This window comes from Erythrolamprus reginae, chromosome 5, assembly GCF_031021105.1.
Source record: "Erythrolamprus reginae isolate rEryReg1 chromosome 5, rEryReg1.hap1, whole genome shotgun sequence".
Lineage (NCBI taxonomy): Eukaryota > Metazoa > Chordata > Lepidosauria > Squamata > Dipsadidae > Erythrolamprus > Erythrolamprus reginae.
In genome coordinates, this window is record NC_091954.1 from 87,047,626 (window position 1) to 87,064,966 (window position 17,341).

The window sequence follows — 17,341 nt, forward strand, 5'->3', positions numbered from 1 at the left end:
GTGTGGATCAATTGCAATATCCCTGTAGTTTGTCATAAGGGCAGGCACGTTGCCAAGTGCCCAAGTTTTATTAATGTGGCCCCAGGGGTGCTGCTGCAATCATAGCTTGCTTCAAATACAGGTCATAAGTCCCTTTGTAAGTGCCCTTATATTTTGAATGATGACTGAATGAATGGTAGTAATTTAAAGATTATCTGTATTGATTAAATATTATTTTGTCTAAGCATTTTTGTGGCATTGCCTTATTTGGCTTATCTCTTAGTTGGGCTCACAGCAACATATATTCCAAACTTGGTAAAATTAGAGCAGAAAGTACACATTATAATAAATAGCAGAGTCACAAATCACAAAGTGGACAATATGCTGTAGAGTTTACCTGCTTTTGACCTTGGCTAGCTCAGCACCTCCTGCTTTCCCTCGTGGTCTGAGACTGCAGGACACACCACAGCTACAACACCCCCCCAACTGTGTGCAAATTGAGATTGTATCAAGATTTCCCAATTGTTTAGCTCTGAAAAAGCTATATTTTTGCAAGCCAGTGGAGTAGATAGGTGATTTACAGAAATCTTTGGATCCCTGTTAAAAATGGCTGTAGTGTATATGTTCTGCCGGCGTGTTTCAACTGCCTGTAATTACAGGGTAATTAGTCCAGGAAGACACACACCACACGATAAAAGGAAAACCCAAAGTTTTTATAAACAGAAAAACAGAAAACAGAATTTAAGTGTCAAAGGGATTTTCTGGTACACACAAGGCACAGGTTAAATGCAATCCAATTGCTCACTGAATAACTGGGAAATTGAGTCCAATTCTAAAGTCCAGAGAGTCCACACACAATCTTGAACAGCACAAAAACCATGATCTTAACGAAACAATGAATCAGATAAACTGCCATGAGGCTAAACCACCAGGCTGCACTTTTATCTGTAGCACTAATTACAGCAGCTCCACCCAACCACAGGTGGCCTCATTTTCTCTTGTAATAATCCTTCAGTTGTTGTCTCCTATGCATCACTCTACGCATGTGTGGATGTGTCATTAATTCTTGTTCAGAATCCAAGGATGATACAGATGATTGATCTCCTCCTGGGCTGTCTGCCAAACTCCCCTCTTCCCTGTCACTCACACTTCATTGGTCAGAGGAGGCTTTGTCGGCACATTCAATGGGGAGCAAAACAGGCCTGCTGCATGTGGATGTTTCCCCACATCCACTTGCACATTCCTTGGGGCAGGAGCTGGGCCAGAGCTAATCACAACAGTATAACACTTATCTTCTCCACTGTTCTTTGTTTTAAAATTGTGTACACACGCTTCACCTGTTGCAGCATACAAACCAACCATAGTTTCCTAGCTTTCAGCTGTTTATTTTGGTATTGCAATTCCTTTCAATCAGAAAACTTCTTCTATTCTCAACAGCACAGAAGAAGCTTCAATACCAACACATTTACACGGGAATAAATTTCATCTTAGAAATGGACCATAAACTAATAAGTGACAATAACAACAAAACGTCTCCAATAAAGTTCTCCCCCAACCAGATAACAACAAAGCTTACTCATTTCTGATTCTACAACAGATATTAGAATACTGATTTCAGGGCTGCCCTATGGTTATTGATAAAGACAACAGGGTGGTACTGGGCAAACTGGTGGAAGAAAATAAATCGCCAGGTGACAAGTCCAACTTTTGAATGATGTAAATTCAAGAATAATCTGACAGTTCCGTCTGTGCGTGTGGAATCAAACTGTCCCTGGTCCCGTTAACAGTCCCCAATAAATCAGTAATACCTTGGAAAACGACAAGGAATCTCCGGGCGTTTCCTGTTTACTATCCTTCCATTTCCTTTGCAAGAACCTTGTCATTTTCAATCAAAGCAAGTAGTGGCGCCAAGCAACGGTGAGCTTGCAAACCCTTTTATCCCGCATCCCTGAAGTTCCCAGACGAAAGGAACACTTACATTTTACGCCTTGCAAGGTAAATACTCTATAGTAAGAGCGTCGGAATCGCCTTTGCAAATAAAATAAAAAAACCAAACCCAAACCCAAACGATACTTCCAGCCGCGTTACTGTTATTGCTGATCGGTTTGTTTGTCCCCGCCCGTGAGAAAAACGAGACTTTGGCCGAGCGCTCTTCTGCCACTCCCCGCCCAGCTCCAGGGGCCCTGCTAGGAAACAGGGCAGGGCGAGGAATGAGGGAAAGAGCAAATGGAGTTGAATATGGCAGGGGAGGAGCAAGAGGCCCGAAGGAGGCCGTGCAGCTCAGAGTATTTGGTGGGGGCGGAAATATTCCCCGCCGTAGCAAGTTTGGCATTCGCCAGAGACTGCTCTGGTTAAGCGCGCGAGGGAGGAGCTCGCTGCTTAATTGCCAGCATTAATATGACGGAGAGATAAGGCAGAGAGAGAGGTGCGGGCTGCGGTTGTTTAGAAAAGAAACGGGCGGTCTGTTTCCTACGTCACGGGACCAAGCCCGTTGTTTGTTTGTAAAATCAACAACCTAAAACCGTAGGCTTAGTCCACAAATCTTTGCCATGGATGAAGTAATAACAAAGTTCCATCCTGTTCCGTCTACCACCCCAAAGCGGGGTTATTTTTGGGGGGGGGGGAGAAGAGATTCGGTGATAAATCTTGGAACAATAATATTTTATTTTTATTTATTTTATTTTATTTATTCATTTGTCCAATACACAAATACATAGGAAGAGAATAGACATGAAGTAATATGTATATGAAGATAAATGTAAAAATAGAAAAGATATATGAAAGGAAGAAAATATATATGATATATGAGATAAAGGAAAGACAATTGGAGAGGGAACGAAAGGCACACTAGTGCACATAATATAACAATATAATATAGTATAAATATAAATAATAATATAATAAATAATAAACACACCACTGTGCCTACCGTCCCTTTCCTACTGTGCTCTTTTATCCTTACTTTTATTTATGTTTATACAAACTACTAATATTTAAGGGGCATGCATAAGTGCACCAGCGTGCCTTCCGTCCCCTGTCCTAATATTTCTTTTATTTTTTCTACTAGTACCATGCATATGAATATTATTATATCCAACGGTGGGCTAGGAGCCAGAACGCTAAATTGCACTCGCCGCAGCGGCTTATAAGTTCTTGCGGGAGCAGCGCGATTTTGCTGCTGCACCTGTGGAGATAGCAAAATCGTGCACAGAGCCGCAGGTAAAACCACCGAAAACCGGGCACAATTTTGCTACCTCCACAGTTGCAGCAGCAAAATCGGGCTGGTCCCGCAAGAACTTACAAGCCGCAGCAACAAGCTCAATTTAGCCTTACGGCTCATAGCCCACCGCTGATTACTGTATATCTAATGTTTCTTCTTATTTTTTCTTATTACTAATATGTATATGAATATTATTATATCTTTACATATCTCCAATATATACTTGACAAAACAAAAAAATAATTCCTATGCATATTTGACAAATAAATAAAAAAATAAAAGAAATGCAGAAATGCCTGAAATTCAATCCAAGGCAGGTGCTTTCTGATATCACAGCCTCTTCCCATCTTTTCCCTTCATTAATCTCTTCATTTAGTATATTCAGTTTATTTTTACTTAAGGCATCAGGTGTGCTTGGTACTCAGAAAGGTATTCACTGTTGCTCTGACAGCTCAGAGTTTAGACGTTTATTTATTTAGTTGGCTAAATAAACCATGGGCAGGGCCCCAATCTAATTCGTTTGTCATGATAGGAAATGGGGAAATGGAATAAGACCTTTCCTTAGCAGCACCAAATTATTTAATGTTCAAAGATCAAAGTAATGTAATGAAATAAAATAATCAGTAGTTGTTGAAAAAGTTGGGCTGTTTATTTTTAGGCTTCTTTATTAGCCATGAAATAGAAACATCATTACTGAAGTTGTAACAGTTTCCAAGAATTATAACAGAGGGTAGAATACTGTATTTTGAAATAGATGGAAGACTATGCTTACAAATGCTTTGTATAATGAATTTTTTTTCCAGCTGTCAGAACATTTATAGAGATGTCTTCTCTTTCACTTTTGCTGACACATCTGGATTTGTTACCTGGGCATATCTGGAGAATACAATAGAAATAGAATTCTTTATTGGCCAAGTGTGACGATTGTAGCATCTCTGGGTCATATTCTATGACATTATGACAAACAATGTTAATAGAGAAACTAGATTTATTTAAAAACCATGTGACTAATTTAACAACTGAAATCATTCACTTAACAACTGTGGAAAGATCTAAACTGGAGTAAAACTCACTTAGTAAATGTCTTACATAGCAATGGAAACTTTGAGCTCAATTTTGATTGTAAATTGGGGACTACCTATATGAGATTATAATTTAAGAAAGATAAAAGAACTATCTAAATCATGGATGTCAAACTCCAACATCACGTTGAATCACATGATGTTTTGTGACATTTTTCCTCTTAACAGACCTGAAGTGGGCATTACTATTATTATTATTATTATTATTATTATTATTATTAATATTAATATTAATATTAATATTAATATTAATATTAATATTAATATTAATATTAATATTAATATTAATATTAATATTAATATTAATATTAATATTAATATTAATATTAATATTAATATTAATATTAATATTAATATTAATATTAATATTAATATTAATATTAATATTAATATTAATATTAATATTAATATTAATATTAATTAATAATATTAATACAGTATTATTAATTAGATTTGTATGCCGCCCCTCTCCGAAGACTCAGAGTGGCTCACAACAAGAATACACAATACAAATTCAATGATTAAAACAGCAAAAAACCCTCCATTTAAAAACACTCATACAAGCCAAACAAACCATACATAAAACGGAGCGGCTGAGAGGAATCAATTTCCCCATGCCTGGCAGCAAAGGTGGGTTTTTAGAAGTTTACAAAAGGCAAGGAGGGTGGGGGCAGTCCTAATCTCCGGGGGGAGTTTATTCCAGAGGGTCGGGGGGCCACAGAGGAGGCTCTTCCCCTGGGTCCCGCCAGATGACATTGTTTTGTCGACAGGACTCGGAGAAGGCCAACTCCGTGGGACCTAATCGGTCGCTGGGATACGTGCGGCAGAAGGCGGTCCCGAAGGTATTCTGGTCCGATGCCATGAAGGGCTTTATAGGTTATAACCAACATTTTGAATTGTGACCGTAAACTGATCGGCAACCAATGCAGACTGCAGAGTGTTGATGTGACATGGGCATATCTGGGAAAGCCCATGATTGCTCTCGCAGCTGCATTCTTCACGATCTAAAGTTTCCGAACACTTTTCAAAGGTAGCCCCATGTAGAAAGTGTTACAGTAGTTGAACCTCGAGGTGATGAGGGCATGAATGACTGTGAACAGTGACTCCCAGTCCAGGTAGAGCCGCAACTAGTGCATGGCCTGTGCATGATGTATTCAGCCTGCGGGCTGCCAGTTTTACACCCCTGATCTAAATGATAAATATATAATCAGTAAAAGAATTCCTTGAAAATAATTTGTGTTTTTTACCTTAAATAATTTTCTATTAAAGAACCCAATGCCATATATACATATTCAGTTGTTTTAATGTCAACCCAGGGTCTTATTTTGGTATACATCTTTCTAAGAACTTCTGATGTAACTTTTTAATAGGAGTTTCTAAACTCTCTGTAGCATAGGGTCTCACCAAATCTAGCAGTGTAGCAATAAACTGCTTCAAAAATCAGAATAAAATGAGGGTAGCCTGTCCCTCCCCATGAATTTAAAGCTACAGCTGTTCTTCAAAATTTCTTCAAAATTAATTTGTCCCTACTATGTAGCAAAAGGAAAATCCAATAACACAAGAGTAGAGGAAAAGAGAATTCTGGAGAATTCAATTCACATCAAAAACCTCTAACAAAGAAACTCATCTTTCCCACAGACATGCCAAATAAATCATAATTAATGTGTAAAATTGGTTACCACAAGAATGCAAGAAAAACTGGCAACCGAGTTCTTGGCAATGTGCTTTGGTGCAAAGGGCATGAAAGATCTTGGTGTTCCTATTTTTGCTTGGAGATCAGCATCTTTTGTCATAAATAGGAAGATTTGTCTCAAGTACTACTTCTACCTCAGATAAATAACCTATCTGGAATTGAAATATTAGATAGGCCCAGGGGTAAAATGCTCCCGCTGTGCCTGATGGTCATCGGAGAGCCAGTTGTGAAAGGAAGGCCCCGAGGGGCGGCATACAAATCCAATAGATAGCTAGATAGATAGCTAGATAGCTAGATAGCTAGATAGATAGATAGACAGACAGACAGACAGACAGACAGACAGACAGACAGACAGACAGACAGACAGACAGACAGACAGACAGACAGACAAATGTGAGACTCTGCCCACCTGCCTGGATACCGCCATTTGGGTTCTTTTTCACTCTGTGCATTTACAGATTGCTTTGCGTATGGGCAGAAGGTAAAAGAACCCAAATGGGGGCATCAGGGCAGGTGGGTGGAGCCTCACACTCCCTTTGTGACTGACTCTCCAATGACCAATAGGCACGAACGAAACGGGAACATTTTACCCATGTACAGGGCCTTCTGAAGATCCCATTGCTTTCAAAGGCCCATTTACGAGACCCATCAGACACAATTATGAGAGTGCCTTTAAAAGAGCTGCCAATATGCTTCATATAGTTTTTAACTACAGCTTTCAAAATTTGTTTCGATCTTGAACTTTTCTACTTGCTATTAGCTACATTGAGTTGTCAGTCCAAACACAAAGAACAGGAATCAGTTTATTTCATTCACCCATGTAGTGAATAATGAAAAGTGCTGAAATATTTTGTTGAATCTCACAAGCGTTTTTTAAAGCCAATATATATCTATTATGATGGAATTATTATTCAGGTTTTTGCTTGAATTATACTTAATCAAAATGATTTTTTTACACTTACATTATTTTCTTACAGATATAAAATTCAATCCTCCCTGTCTATCTCCTTTTCCTCCTTTCCATCTCCCACTCTTTCAAATGTTGATATCCATCAAGGCACCAAAGAAAAGGAATTTGTTTTTTCCATAGCTTTTATTTAGATATATGACATTTCATTTGGGAATATCATTAAAGTTCCTCTAGAAGTGCCATGAGCAGTTGCAAGGGTCTTGCTAATATATTATATATTTTAGATCAGTGTTTCTTAACCTTAACAACTTTAAGGTGCATGGACTTCAACTCCTAGAATTCCTCAGCTAGTGTGCTGGCTTGGGAATTCTGGAAGTTGGAATGCACATATCTTAAAGTTGCTAAGGCTGTAAAACACCATTCTAGAGTCATACTACTTGCTTCATAAGAGCCCACAATCTGGTTGCTTGCATAATACAGTGGTACCTCTACTTAAGAACTTAATTCGTTCCGTGACCAGGTTCTTAAGTAGAAAAGTTTGTAATTAACCAACCAAGAGGGACACGGATCCAGTAAACAGGTGGCGGAGCTCACAGCTCCAATGGCCTTGTCCACTGCATCAGGTGTCACCAAATCAAACTCCTCCCAGACGGATGGGCAAAGACATTTAGCCCCAGTCACCTCGACTGACTCATTGTCAGCTGATACTGCTATACAATTGGAGTCGAGGTCCGCCCGGATCCGAGCGACTTTATCAGTGAAAAACGAGTTAAATTCCTCGGCACTGCCCTGCAAGGGCTCCCCAACTCCCCCTTGATTTAGAAGGGAGTGGGTCACCCTAAACAGGGCAGCTGGGTGGGATTCCGCTGATGCAATCAAGGTGGCATGGTACGCGCATCTTGCCGCCTTGAGCGCCACTTTGTAGGTCTTAATAAAAACTCTTACAAGTGTTCCATCAGATTCGGACTTACTCTTTCTCTATCACTTCTCTAGACATCTCTTCTGGCATTTCAACTCTCAGAGCTCCTTGTTGAAACATGGAGCTCTACGGGGTCTAGTGTCACAGAGAGGTCGCAAAGGTGCAATTCGGTCAAGAGCCTCCGCTGCAGCCTTGTTCCAGGCCTCAGCAAGAGACTCTGCTGAGCTGTGGACGAGTGAATCTGGTAGAACCCCAAGCACCCTCTGAAAGCCCTCTGGGTCCATCAGGCATTTGGGGCGGAACCTCCTAATCGGTTCCACCTCCCTGGGGAAGAGGATTGGAGCCAGGAAATCAAGCCGCAGTAGATTGTTTCCCTTTCTTGTTCCCTCCATTTCTCCTTCCCTCCTTCCCTCCCTCCTTTCTTCCTCTCTACTTCTCTTTCTTCCCTCTTTCCCTTTTCTTTCTTTCTTTCCACTTCTCTCTCTCTTCCCTTTCCCTTTCTCTCATTCTTTTCCTCTCCAAGGTACTTCTCCCTCTCCCCCTATTTGTTTCTCCTCCCACTTGCTCTCGTTTCTCCTCCCACTTGCTCTCGTTTCTCTCACTTTCATTTCTGTTTTTCTCTCTCTTTCCTCTCCCTTTTTCTTTCTCTCATCGTAATTCAGAAGCAGGGCCTGCAGGACCCCAGAGGGGGCGGCAGCGGCATCCATTTTGCTTAAAAATCTCACCGCCATGGGGAGAACTTCTGAGCTTTCTACTCCTGTGCTATCTACAGCCGCATGGCTGGGCTGCCCAGAGAGAAGCGGTAGCTTCTGCCTGAGGAACCCGTGGCGATGGCCACCGGCTTGGCAGGAGGTGCTGGCGGTAGACACAGGTGGTGGGAGAAGGAGAGGCAGCCATGGCCCTCCCTCCCGCTGCCCACCATGGATGGGCCGGTGCCAAGCTTCCCAGTTGCGGCTGCTGGGAGAGACTCTCTGGCTCTGCCTTTCTCTTTAAAGTTCAGGGTGGAGCGCTCGGCCTCCACCCCCCCACGAGGTGCATGGCGGGCTGGCAGTGGAAAAGGGAGCACACCCTCGAGATCGTGCAGAATGCAGCTGCGAGAGCAATCATGGGCTTTCCAAGATATGCCCATGTTACTCCAACAATCCGCAGTCTGCATTGGTTGCCGATCAATTTCCAGGCACAATTCAAAGTGTTGGTTATGACCTATAAAGCCCTTCATGGCATCGGACCAGAATACCTCCGGGACCACCTTCTGCCGCACGAATCCCAGCAACTAGTTAGATCCCACAGAGTTGGCCTTCTCCAGGTCCCGTCGACTAAACAATGTCGTTTGGCGGGACCCAGAAGAGCCTTCTCTGTGGTGGCCCCGACCCTCTGGAACCAGCTCCCCCCGGAGATTAGAACTGCCCCCACCCTCCTTGCCTTTTGCAAAGTTCTTAAGACCCATCTCTGACGTCAGGCATGGGGGAACTGACACATCTCCCCCGGGCCTATACAGTTTATACATGGAATGTTTGTGTGTTTGTTTGCTTTTAATAATGGGGTTTTTAGTGTTTTTTAAATTATTAGATTTGTTCTTACATTGTTCTTGTTCTTGTTGTGAGCCGCCCGAGTCTATGGAGAGGGACGGCATACAAATCTAATAAATAAATAAATAAACATTCAGAGCAGGAAAAACCTTCGCCGGCAGAAAACTTCTCCGCACTTTCTTTGCTGCTTTCCCCCAACCTGACACCCGACTCTTCTGTGCAGCCTTGGAAAACACTGCGTGGGGGGTTGTTTTTATGTGTGCGGTCGCGTGGCCGCGTGCCTTAGAGGGAACACTGATCGTGATGTCCCCAGCAGATCACTACCCGTTCAGGCAAACCAGCCCAAACTGGGAGAAAACCTTTCCTGCTACAATTGCTCCCTTGATATTCATCAGATCCATTGCTGGGTCTTTAAAAAAAAAATCAGTAATTTCATTTAAAAATCAGTAAACAGGAAGCTGGCATCCTTAAGTCCCTAGTATCAACTTTCATTACAAAAAGAACTGTCAGAACACAACTTCCTGAAAACGTTCTTAGAAAATAAAAATGCTATGTGATAGCAGGCTACACTTGTGCCCTTGGAAGAAAAAAGGCCAAGGTATGATTGGGTGATAAATATATCTTGAACAGTTGAAAGGGTTGATGGGCCATAACTTTCCTAATTTATTTTCTGGTAAATGAAAGTCTTGAGACTAACTGTCATTTTCACTCTAGATGCTGTTTTCACTCAGGGTGAAACTTACAATGTTGTGCCAATTTTCTTTGCTAAATTAAATGGCTCATTTAAGTGATGTGGTGATATTTTATTCTCCTATATTGATTTCTCCGACAATCCTTTATAAAATAGTAAATTGGAGCCAAACTACTCATCATCGAAAAGGAGAGCAATTTTTGTTCATAAAGGCCAGTCACGAATCAGAGATTTTTGTGAAGAAAATAATATTTACATTTTTTCCCCTTTGAGTTTTCCAAACAATCCATGGAAATAATATAAGAGATGAAATAAACTCATGATTACTCTTGATTAAATTATATATATCAGTAACATCTTCTGGAGATGTTCTCTTTCTAAATAATCTTCAGTATTCTCTTGTGTCTTCTAATATTTATGGCATGAAGTGCTAAAGCAAAGGTTGGTTTTAAGCCAACACCAAACTTGTAGGGTTTTAGTCTTAACAATACCTGGAAGTCTTGTTTAATTTATAAAAGGAAGCTGCATTTCCAGATAATGTTTAAGTACAATCCCATGTTTTTGGTGATAATGTCACTCCAGAATATGCTTATACTTGAGCCAAATTTATCTATTTAACTGATTGCAGTTTTACAAGTGGCTACTTAATACTCTTCCAAAGTGTTGGTTATGACCTATAAAGCCCTTCATGGCATCGGACCAGAATATATCCGGGACTGTCTTCTGCCGCACGAATCCCAGCAACCAGTTAGGTCCTACAGAGTTGGCCTTCTCCGGGTCCCGTCAACTAAACAATGTCATTTGGCGGGACCCAGGGGAAGAGCCTTCTCTGTGGCGGCCCCGACCCTCTGGAACCAACTCCCCCCAGATATCAGAGTTGCTCCCACCCTCCTTGCCTTTCGTAAGCTCCTTAAAACCCACCTCTGTCGTCAGGCATGGGGGAATTGAGATATTCCCTTCCCCCTAGACTTATAAAATTTAGGCATGGTATGTCTGTATGTATGATTGGTTTCTTAAATTGGGGTTTTTTACCTTACTTTTAATATTAGATTTGTTCATATTGTCTTTTTACTGTTGTTAGCCATCCCGAGTCTACAGAGAGGGGCGGCGTAAAAATCAAATCAAATCAAATCAAATCAAATCAAATCAAATCAAATCAAATCAAATCAAATCAAATCAATGCTTTTTGGTAATGTTTGAAGAGAATTGGACTTGAATTTTAATTCTAATGACTTCAAATTTTAGTCCTAAAGCTACATTTTACAAACTAAATTTTTTATTTTTTAATGATCGTCAAAATATAACATTACTTTTTTAACCACTACTGCATAATCCTTCTATTATAATGGTAAAAATAAATATTTTAAATGATGATTATAATTATTTCATATTCAGCATATATGAAAAGATGCCTTACTATTTTTCCTCTGTATTGAATAGATTTTCATTAAATATAAAATGTTAAAGTTTTAGATTAAATGATAAATTAAGATAAATATAAATTATAATTGATTAATAGAATTATTAATACATCTGTTTAATTCACTATTCAGTGAACTTATTTAATCATTCTTCAGTAGAATCATATTAATTCACTAAATTATAAGGATGCAAGAGAAATAAATCATTATGATGTGGGCTTGTTGGAAATTTCCAAATTTGCTGGCCAGGGACTAGAGAAAGTATAGGCCAGTATAATTAGAGGCTATTAAATAGGGGAAAGAATTAGAATCTCATAATCTTCTGTTCTGATCAGGTAAAGGATCGCAAGAAAAACATACCTTTTCCAATACAGGTGGGCATTTGGAAGGAACTGGTGGGGCCGGCATCCAAACCACAGGTTCAACGGTAGTAGGCATACTGGCAGCTTCAAGAGCTCCATAAGACAATATACTGTATTAGGTTGAACTGCTAAATTTAAAAATGAGATCATAAGCAAATTGTTTTCTAAAATGCAAATGATAACCAAACATTTCAAAAGTTTCTGATAAAACTTTAGTTAAAATATTTGCATTGGTCTATCAAATAAGAAACACAATTTTCTATGTTATATTGTATGATATTATGTAAATGCATGGTTGGAGGTTATAAAAATTATATAAATTATTTTTCAGATTTTAGTCTCATTACTTTGCTCCTGATCTGCTCTGCATTATTTTCTCGAATGGTTTAGGAAATCAGTGGTTTTATGTTGGGTGGGGAGAATTCATTTTGTTGGATGGGGAGAATTGGTAATTTACTTGACTCTGAAATGACTAAATTTAACTCTGCTGCATCCACCCAAATACAATCTATCTGATGTTGCAGTTGATGTGCTGCTATTAAGAGTACTCATACATCTTCAAAAGAACAACTGGATAAAATTGCACAAAATATAATTTCAACAATATAAGAAAAAGGAAGGGTCCCTCTGATATTGTGTGTGTTTTATTCTTAGAAAGAGGCAGAAACCATATCTTTTAACCTGGGATTATTGATGTGGGGGAAAGAGAGAGGTAAAGAATTCCCCTTTTGGTCAATCTTGATTCTGGGTGATATCCAGATACTTTTGTTTTCTTGATAACAATGGTAAAGGGCCAAATTATAAGTGAACCAAATTGTCCATAAGAATCATACATCAAATTTGCCAAACATGCAAGCTTTAAATATTTCTAACTAGTTTTGTACCTCAGGTTTCATATAACTTCTTTCAGGTTCAATGCATTGTTCAATAGAGTTACGTTAATTCAGTAATCCAAGGTGTGGAAAGCCATACAAAAGCATGATGAAAAATTAAGAGAGAATGCTATCCAGCAGGTAGATGCTACTCAAAACACCAGGGAAGAATAATTTCTTAAAGATTTCAATTATGAGTCAACAAAATAACAATGAAAAGGTTTTCAGTCTGAAGCAGCTGCTCTAATAGTGAAGGCTAAATAAAATCTTGGTGATCATGTACACGTATTTTTGGGTGAGTGGGCGGACGGATGGGAGAGAAAGAAAGACCTTCTGAATATTTTTCACCGCAACTACAAAAAGTTGGCCATTGTCCACTTGGTATTGGTTTTCTAAGGCCTGTAATCCAAGATAGCTAGAGGCACTAGCTGCCTTAATATCCCAAAGAGTTCAAGCCCTAAGGGAAATCAATACCAAAGCTAATAATTCAATGTCATTTATTGTTCTGTTGAGCTCTCTGGTAGAATCCTCCCAAAAATGCACAGATGCAATTTCAGACACACACACGTTTGAAAATTCAAAACAATGTTCTTTATACCAAAAATGCAAATAAACAGAGCACTCTTTTTGTATAGCAAAGAGCACTTGTCTCCAAACAAATTGGTAATTTGTACAAGTCCCTTATCAGTTCAGTGATACTTAGCTTGCAGCTGTGAGGCAATTCACAGTCCCTTTTCTTTCACAAAGTGAAACACACTTTGCTCTGGGTTAGTTTCAAAGCGGGGAAAAATCAGCACACAAAGATCAAAGTCAGAAAAGCAGTCATGAAACACAATGATCATATAATCCTCCACAATGGCCAAACCCACAGGCTGCTATTTATAGCAGCCTCACTAATTACCACATCCCCACCCAACCACAGGTGGCCTCATATTCTTTGATAATAATCTCTCAGTTGTTGTTGCCTATGCATCGCTGCATGCATGGCTGTATCATTAACTCTTGTTCTGAATCCAAGAAGGAGCTCAATAATTGATCTCCTTCTGAGCTGTCTGCCACACTCTCCTCCTCCCTGTCACTCATGTCTTCTTGGTCAGAGGAGCCTTCATCAGCAGATTCCACCGGGGGCAAAACAGGTGGATGTCTCCCCCACATCCACAGTCCTTGGGGCAGGAGCTGGGCCAGAGCTAACCACAACACAAGCAAAACATTGTTATAGTTTATTAAGTCTGTACATCCCATTGCAAAAATACAAAGGAAAATGGTGATTAATTTATTCCATGTATTGCACTAACCTGAGATGCATAAAAGGATGCCGCAACCCTTTCCCCCCAAAACAGCAAACTCCTTCCCTTATCCATTCACAATAATTACAAAAGGTGGAACTGAGGCTACACAGCTCAGAGACCTTTTTTCCCCCTTAAGTTTTCCACCAGGCAACCTTTACTTTCTTTCTTCTCAAAGCAGCATGCTTCTTATAAAACCCCAACACTCACCTTGAGCCTTAGAGTTTAAGAGCCAACAATTTCAGACACGGTTGCATTCAAATATTAGCACTAGAAGTAAGATGCTTTTACAGCCCTCTCTAAGCAGTTTACAAAGTCAGCATATTGCCCCCCAAAACCTGGGTCCTCATTTTACCCACCTTGAAAGGATGGAAGAGTCAATCTGAGTCAGACAGAACTATAATAGCAAATGGGACACTACTAAACATTAGTACTACTTCCTCTTACTGCTTCCTCTCATTCTGGAGAGGAAGAAGTGCCTGGAATCTCACATCTTAGAGGAAGAAACTGATTTAATTAGTCTTGCCAGCTAAGCTAAGCTATTTTCCAGTTTCCTTTTTGATATAATGATTATGTGTGCCTGAAAAATCAGAAAAGAAGCAAGTGAAAATCCAGTTTATATGATGATTTAGTTTCGGCTACAGGTATTCAGGGGAAGGAGGTCCCGGCTTGACTTCAGCTTTGTTTCTTTACAGTTTAAAATGCTCCACTGTACAAGACACTGCAACCGTTTTTCTTTTTCACAAACAGAGAACAAGGAGGGCAGAGAAAGGATGAGCACCAAGAAACCAGGTCTGAAAGAGCAGAAAGATAAGTGAACACAATGCTGGATTCGGGCTATGACAATAATAGGACTTACAGGTATGTTGTCCACCTGTTGTTACTTTTGTGGTCTACAAAAAGTCATAATCCTTTTCTTCCACTTCCAGTATTCTTGGATGGACTGAAGTGTTTCGGTTCTCAAATTAGGCATATGAATTTTGGAGACAAGGCAGCTGTTATTTATGGAAAGATATACAATAAGCCCTGGGCTCCAGCTGCTGCTACTCAATGTGAGGTAGGTAAATAATAAAACTCCCCTCATCCAGAATTTAGTTTTGGATGAGGCGGCTGAACTGGTGTGTGTGACTGAGACCTGGCTGGGTCCCAAGGGAGGTGTTCCTCTTGGATATGTGCCCAACCAGGTTTCAGGTATGCATCAGCTGTGACCCAAGAGAAGGGGGAGAGGAGTGGCTATTATGGCCTAGAAGATCGTCAGCCTACACAGCCTCTCTGGTCCCAAGATATCAGGTTGTGAGTTCCTCCTTGTGAAGTTGAACCTAGGGGTCCAGGTGGGGTTGTTGCTCATGTACCAGCCTCCCAGCTATGTTGCAACAGCCCTGGCTCCACTACTCAAGAAGGTAGCCAGATTGGCAGTCGAGATTTATAGTCTTGGCAGACTTCAATGTGCCGTTGCTCGGCAAATCCTCTGGATTGGCTCAGAGGTTCATGGCTTCCATGGCAACCATGCATCTGACCCAGGTAATTCAGGGCCTGATTCACAAGGAGCAGCAGACTCTAGACTTGGTGTTCCTCTTGGGACAGTTGAGCAATGATCTGCTATGGCTTCATTTTCTGCTACGGCTTGATTTTAGGGCTAGTTTCTCTACATCATCATGCTGTGTAATTTATTTATTTATTCAATTTTTATGCCGCCCTTCTCCTTAGACTCAGGGTGGCTTACAACATGTTAGCAATAGCACTTTTTAACAGAGCCAGCGTATTGCCCCCACAATCTGGGTCCTCATTTTACCCACCTCAGAAGGACGGAAGGCTGAGTCAACCTTGAACCGGTGATGAGATTTGAACTGCTGACCTTCAGATCTACAGTCAGCTTCAGTGGCCTGCAGTACAGTACTCTACCTGCTGCGCCACCTCGGCTTATACCACCCTGGCTCATAATGCTTTGTATAAACTAACTGGTAACCCAACAAAAAAAAATAGCATTTATTGTTGATCTGTAGATTGACAGATATGACCCAGAAAAATCTTGTGGGAAACGAGAACTGAAGCAATTTTTAAAAGAATTCCTTGTAATAGGTTGAAGTAATTACACTTTCAATAGCTTACAAAGGAAGCCTTAATTATTTACAATTATTACGTTGTGACAGGAGAGAATAATCCTTGTGACAACTTATCTGTAATATTGCAACATGTTGCATTTCATGAAAGAAATATACAGTAACCTAATTGGAGAAGAATGTAATAATCTTCAAATATGTAACTACCGGTATTTCTTTTGCAGTCGAGGCAATAAAATATAATTTTTTTCAGATGCAATTAAAAGCCACAGTAAGCAAAATTTTCTTGCTTTGCTTGTTAGTTGGTTCAAAAGGTGACTAGATATCATATTTTTATTTACAAATCAATTTTATATACATTATTATAAACTGTGACCTTTACAGTATTAATTCTGCTGGGTCCTGTACAGTAAATTGGCCTATGCTTTCTAAACATCCAAAAGTAAAACTATGAATAAAAAATTTAGTCATATTAAATTTATTAACTAGAAGGATAATCTAACAATAAACAATCGAAAAATATGTGGAATGTACCATAAATAATTAAAAACAATATTTAATCCTGAAGAACACTTAATGGTCACATTAGTTGTTTCAACTCCAGTGGGAGATCATGATATAACTCCAAGATTTAGAGTATGCAAAAAATGTACCAAGTGATAAGAAAAGTATACGTCTATCTGTCCCTATCTGAATTTTCTTTCTTAGCGATTTAAGCTAGAGAAAAGGACAATATTTATAAAATATTGAACTTTTGTTGTCCTTTTCAAGCATTTCTGTCCCAAAGCAAAAATTGTGCTAGTACAGGTAGCAGTGGTACTAACCCACTCACTAAAAGTTGGAACAGCCCATAAATCTGTAAAATAAATAATAATAATAATAATGGGAGAAAACGAGATGGTCAACAGTAATAAAAGACATCGAAAAAGGGACAGTGAAAGGAAGAAAAGTTTTGAGTAAGCAACAGACTGTGGTGGAAGCAACATTTTACAATTGTCAGAAGCATTTATGGATAATAGAGCATCCTATTCAAGGCTGTCATGACTGGTTATAAGTTAAGGACTCCCTATAGTAAAAATCCTGGTTTTATGGAAAAGGCAGAAATATTTCATATTTTGTTGTTTATTTGTCCCTACTTTCCAGGTTGCTGTAGAGACCTATCTAGATCACTGTTTTGTAAACATTTTGCTCTCAGGATCCCTTCCCATGTTTGAAAATTATGGAGAACCTACAAAAGATATTTGCCTACTCTAACAAAGAGAAGGACTAGGAGTAACTTAATGGCAACCTTCTAATATTTAAGGGGCTGCTACAGCA

The 17,341-nt window shown here is 39.7% G+C and overlaps 1 protein-coding gene across 8 annotated transcripts in view; it reads right to left on the reverse strand.

Moving 5' to 3' along the window:
* The window catches only part of LOC139168063 (phospholipid scramblase 1-like), a 52,155-nt gene extending 37,812 nt beyond the window's left edge, over positions 1-14,343 (reverse strand). For 2 of the 8 annotated variants that reach the window (XM_070753375.1, XM_070753376.1), the window contains exon 1: positions 1,958-2,314. The gene's annotated coding sequence lies outside the window, so the exon portion shown is untranslated. Of the gene's footprint in view, positions 1-376; positions 622-1,787; positions 2,315-3,971; positions 4,076-9,384; positions 9,438-11,804 lie in introns of those variants that run through there. The other 6 variants (XM_070753379.1, XM_070753380.1, XM_070753382.1 and 3 more) reach the window with 5 other exon arrangements.
* Between the last annotated feature and the right edge of the window lie 2,998 nt (positions 14,344-17,341).